The following is a 5364-nucleotide window of genomic DNA, read 5'->3' on the forward strand; positions in this document are numbered from 1 at the left end:
CATTTTGACAAGCTCATGGCCGAAAGCTGTCTCATACCGTAGTTGTAATTCTCTGACGCAGATTTTTCCAGTCTTTCTTGCTGTTACGTAAATATTCACTACTACCCTTGTAAGATCATGCACACAAGAAAGAGTAGAAGGGACGTGCTCCTCCAAGTTCTCAGAGAACTAAATATCTTTGCAGCTAATTTGCCATCCCGATTTACAGTGGGCATAATTGTATACGAATCCGGTAAGACATTGAAGTTAGTTGATCTTGATACAACTCTCTTGGTATCTATGATTTCTAGGGTTCTTTCATGTGCATTTTTTCAAATCCCTATTGGTCGGAGTTAAAAACAAATTCCTTATTGAACAATGGGATACGATTGTTTATTTAATCTACAAATTTTCCGGCCGATTCCGCAGTTTGCTGTGCATCGACAAGTTGACATTTTGTTTGAAATTTCGTTATCTTGCATCTTCCAATTACAGCCCTGTTTGAAGTAATGCCACTCTCCACTGTTTCCCTTGAAACTATTGTAATCTTTGTCCCGCGCAGTGTGATGTGCATAACGTAGTAAGTGACAAACGCGCACGTCCTCTAAATTGTATCGAGCGTCCTTGTTACGCGCAACCACCAGTTTCTGTAACATCGCACTTTGTCCTCCCTTGAATATCCGTAGCTTTTTTTTATGCGCTACATGGTCATATCGTTCAGGAGTTATTCGAAATCTGTTCATAATTGTTTTTTTACTATGCTGCGGATGAACCTCCATTTACGTAAATGTGTTTAGTACCCGCTCCTTGGACAACGACTGTCATTTAATACGTCTCACTGAAGATGGGATTGTGGCTCCCTGTCCGACAAAACTGATGAACTACATGGTTCGACACCTGTTGCAGTATCACTTTCACTTGTTAAGCATGTGGCGTCTTCATTGTAGTAGTTATGTTCGATGTCTGCAAAGTCGACTGTATACGACACCACATATTCTAGTGACTCATATTGAAGAAATGCTAATATTTCATCTTCCACTTTCTCACTCTGCGAAATACCTTGGGTTCCTTTCTGGAGCAATCAACTTCGGCATCTGTTGTAGATATAATGCATTGTTTGCTTTGTTTATCGTTGGCCTTCCTCTGCTTTCTAGCAACACCAGTAGCTTTACTGAAGTGTTGTGAGTTACTCGTCGCCAGCCGGTGTGGCCGAGCGGTTCTAGGCGCTTCAGTCTGGAACTGCGCGAACGCTACGGTCGCAGGTTCGAATCCTGCCTCGGGCATGGATGTGTGTGTTGTCCTTAGGTTAGTTAGGTTTCAGTAGTTCCAAGTTCTAGGGGACTGATGACCTCAGATGTTAAGTCTCATAGTGCTCAGAGCCATTTGAACCATTTTTTTGTGTTACTCGTCAACAAAGCAATTCAACTACGCTCCGTAGACACGCCCCTCCTCCCCTCTGTTACCATTAGCAGCCAATATTGTGGTTGCATGCTAGACACGCAAACCGTAAACTTCATTGACCTTTTGCGATTGGCCTTTTGCGACCTCGCACTCAAGGAATGCCTTGCCAATTGTGCTATCTGACCGGCGAATGGATTTGTCTGTCGCTCAATAACAGTGGGAAATAGCTCTGTAGCCATTCCAACTTCGTCCATTTACACCAGTAGTTGCAAAAGCCTTTCAACATTCTGTGATCTGGCTGATATCTATCTCCACTCCATACATCAACAAAGAATTTCCTCTGGGTTTCTAAAGACCAACAGTCCTACAGAAATTTATCAGAATACTCCACTGCTTTCGCAAGTAGTTGAAATTTTAATCACTCAGCAAACTGAATCCTTTTTCAAATGTTCCACTATATGAGTAAATTAAATGTGCTACTTTGCCAACCAAGATACCAACAACACATCCACGAGTTGCGTAAAGTAATTAATTTTGCGACCTCTGGGGTAAAAGGTGAATAATGTCCTAAACTTTTAGACAACTTGAAGATTCCTTGGTCTGTTTTGACCAATTTATTATTATTATTATTATTATTATTATTATATGAGCATCATGCGCTAGCTGTTCCTGTCGAAAAGAATCACACATCTTCCACTCAATGTCCCATATGTGGTTCTTCTCTACCATATGGCTATTAACATTATGATACTACCACTTACAGTAGACAGTTAATTGCACACAGTCTCCTCGCGTATGGTTTGCATTTACTCTACCTGTTCAGTATTTATTTGCTTACAATCTTTTCACAATCTGTAGCTCAGAGTCTTTTGCGCGTGTTTCACAGACTTTGCTCACAGCACTTAGTTCAAGGCCAGCCTTTAAAGAAATGGTTTTCCACTTCAACATGTTCCTCCAATTGTACTTGCTGTTGGGAAAACTGATAGATCCCACTGCATTTCTGTCAGCCGTACTGTTTTAGAAGAGTGTCCTGCAGGTTGAAAAGTACTTGTCTTGTGACATCTTGTAAGCCTTTTTGCTCGCTAATGCATCGTCAACAGTCGCTGTTGGTGCAGGGTAGAGTCCCACTCCGTGTTCACAGAACGACGGAATTGTCTAGTTCTCACGTTCCAATAGTCCTTGCCGGGCCTATCATGCAGACAAGTTATGACTAAGTGATGAACTCATCTGATACCGGCTAGGATAGTCAGAACGCGTAACTTTTTTTTAAAGAAAAAAAAATAGAAACCTTCTGCTTCGAGCATTGTCTGCATTACACTCTCATCCCTTACACGGCAGTATTTAATATTGTATCTGGGACCCCGAGTAGTACACCCAACTTCCATAACTCTTATTATTTAGTGCCTTGATCTAGAACTACACTACAATTTTCCCGGGCTCTATAGCCCCGAATAATCACGAAGGTAAAACGAGTTGTCTTCAGCTGGAGGTAGAGTAAAAATATGGGTGTGAGATCAAGTAGTAACAGAGCTCTACCTTCTGGTTCTTCTGCATTTCTCTCTCTCTCTTTTTTTTTTCCTCTGCAGCTCTCCAGTACCATGGACGTTATCACCTGATGTCCTGTTATCCCGCCCCTTTCTCTTGTTAATGTTTTCCATATGTTCCTTTTTCATTGATTCTGCGGAGAACCTCCTCACTCCATATCTCATCAATCTACCTAATTTTTAACATTCTGCTGTAGCAGTACATCTGATATACTTTGATTGTCTTCTGTTTCGGTTTTCCAATTGTCCATATTTAATTACAGTACAAACCTGTTCTCCAAAGCACTCCGTCTTCAGGCCACAAGTGGCCCATCGGAACCATCCGACTGCCGTGTCATCCTCAGTTGAGGATGCAGATAGGAGGGGCATGTGGTCAGCACACTGCTCTCCCGGGCGTTCGGTAGAGTAGCTCCTCAGTTGGCATCACGAGGCTGAGTGTACCCCGAAAAATGGCAACAGCGCATAGTGGCTGGATGGTCACCCATCCAAGTGCCGGCTACGCCCGACAGCGCTTAACTTCGGTGATCTCACGGGAACCGGTGTATCCACTGCGGCAAGGCCGTTGCCTGTTCTCCAAACGTACTCAGAAATTCCTTCATCAAATTAAGCCCTATGTTTGACACTAGTAGACTTCAGTTGCCCAGGAATGCCGTTTTTATCAGTGCTTGTCTGCTTCTTATGTCCTCCTTGCTTTGTCCATTATGCATTATTTTACTGCCTACGTAGAAGAATTCCTTAAATTCATCCACTTCGTAATCACCAATTCTGATGTTAGATTTCTTAAGGTTCTCATTTCTGCTACTTCTCATTACTTTCGTTTTCCTTCGATTTACTCTCAGTCCATATTCTGCATCCATTAGACTGTTTATTCCGTTCAATTGATCCTGTAATTCTTTCCCACTTTCACTGAGTATAGCGGTCTCATCAGCAAATCTTATCATTGATATCCTATCACTCTAAATTTTAATACCACTCTTGTACCTTTCTTTTATATCTTTCGTTACTTGTTAGATGCACACAGGGTGTTTGAAAATTCCTGTTACAAATTTCTAGGATTTGTAGAGGGGAGTGAATAGATAATGTTTTGAATGCTCAACAGGGTTGACATGGGGAGGTGCTTATGTAGCATTGTCTGATGTCACTTGACGCTTATCCTACCTCTCTGACCAAGTTTGAGCCTCATCCAAAATGTCAGTGAACGTTAGGGCAACCTGATTGAGAACACGTTCACAGAAAACTCCATCATAATCTATCTGCATGGCGAAACTCACACTAATGGAAGAGCTACATGTCGCCTTTACCAAGATCGATGTGCACAGTTTTCTATTCCATACATACCATTTTCACCACAATTACGCAACACCTTAGAGAAATCAGGGCCGAATGTCGTGTTACAAGAAGACGCCGCACACCCGAAACTGGAATAGGCCGTATGGCATCATGTTGAAGAGAACCAGTCAATGAGGTCATGAGCATTTGCACGTGCAATTAATGTTTCACCCACCGCCGTCTGGTAGGTTGTGGATGATCGACAACTACAACCATACCATCACCAATTGTCCACACCAATACCAATACTCACAGACACGTGATTGAGGCTCGAACCAGGTGAGAGAGGCAGGATGACATCAGCCATCCCGATGTAGGTACCCCTCCGCCACCACTACTACGCTGTTTGAAACCTACTTAGCATGCATGTTTTCAAATGGCTGTTGCACGGAAACGATACGTTTCTCGACATGGGTTCCTATTCAAAATATTATGTACTCTCCTATAAAAGTTCTAGAAGTTCGTAATGGGAATTTCCGAACACTCTCTAGATTGAACAGCAAGGGCGGAAGACTACATCCCTACCTTGCACCCTCTTCATTCCGAGCACTTCTTTCTTGACAGTTTGGTTGGGAGGTGAAGATATGGTGGAGCGTAAGAAGAAGAAGAAGAACAAGAACAAGAACAAGAACAAGAATACGGTCTGAGAACTGATGGGAGAATTGAAAAAACACAGAGATTATCGGACGTCTAAAAGGTTCTCCTAGAATTCGAACCACGGCCCTACAGACGAGAAAAATGACTGGAATTTTCGGTAAATTTTTTATGTCCTACAACTGCTAGTCTAGAGATGCTCTAAAGCCACAAATCGCGAGTGGGGGATGGCATCCCACTTGCCGGAAGCAGAGGGGGCTGGTCTGCCTCAATTTGTTTCTGAACACTCGAACAAAGAAGGCATCACGTGACTCTTTGACATCATGTAACTTTTCGTAGATGCTTTGTTCTGCCCCTGTCTTGCTGAAACCAATCTATGGAGACTTTTCCTCCCCCACACAAAGGATACCTCGTAACTCTCTGACCTCATGGACCTTCCTGTGACTGTAGCATCCTGAGGGATTCTTACTGAATTTACCACCCTAAATGGTGTGCGCGTCCCATCCTCCACTCTCTG

At 42.8% G+C, this 5364-nt stretch overlaps 1 pseudogene; it reads right to left on the reverse strand.

Annotated features, from left to right (window-relative positions):
• Positions 1-3374: 3374 nt before the first annotated feature.
• LOC124620769 lies at positions 3375-3491 on the reverse strand (annotated as a pseudogene).
• Between the last annotated feature and the right edge of the window lie 1873 nt (positions 3492-5364).

This window comes from Schistocerca americana, chromosome 6, assembly GCF_021461395.2.
Source record: "Schistocerca americana isolate TAMUIC-IGC-003095 chromosome 6, iqSchAmer2.1, whole genome shotgun sequence".
Lineage (NCBI taxonomy): Eukaryota > Metazoa > Arthropoda > Insecta > Orthoptera > Acrididae > Schistocerca > Schistocerca americana.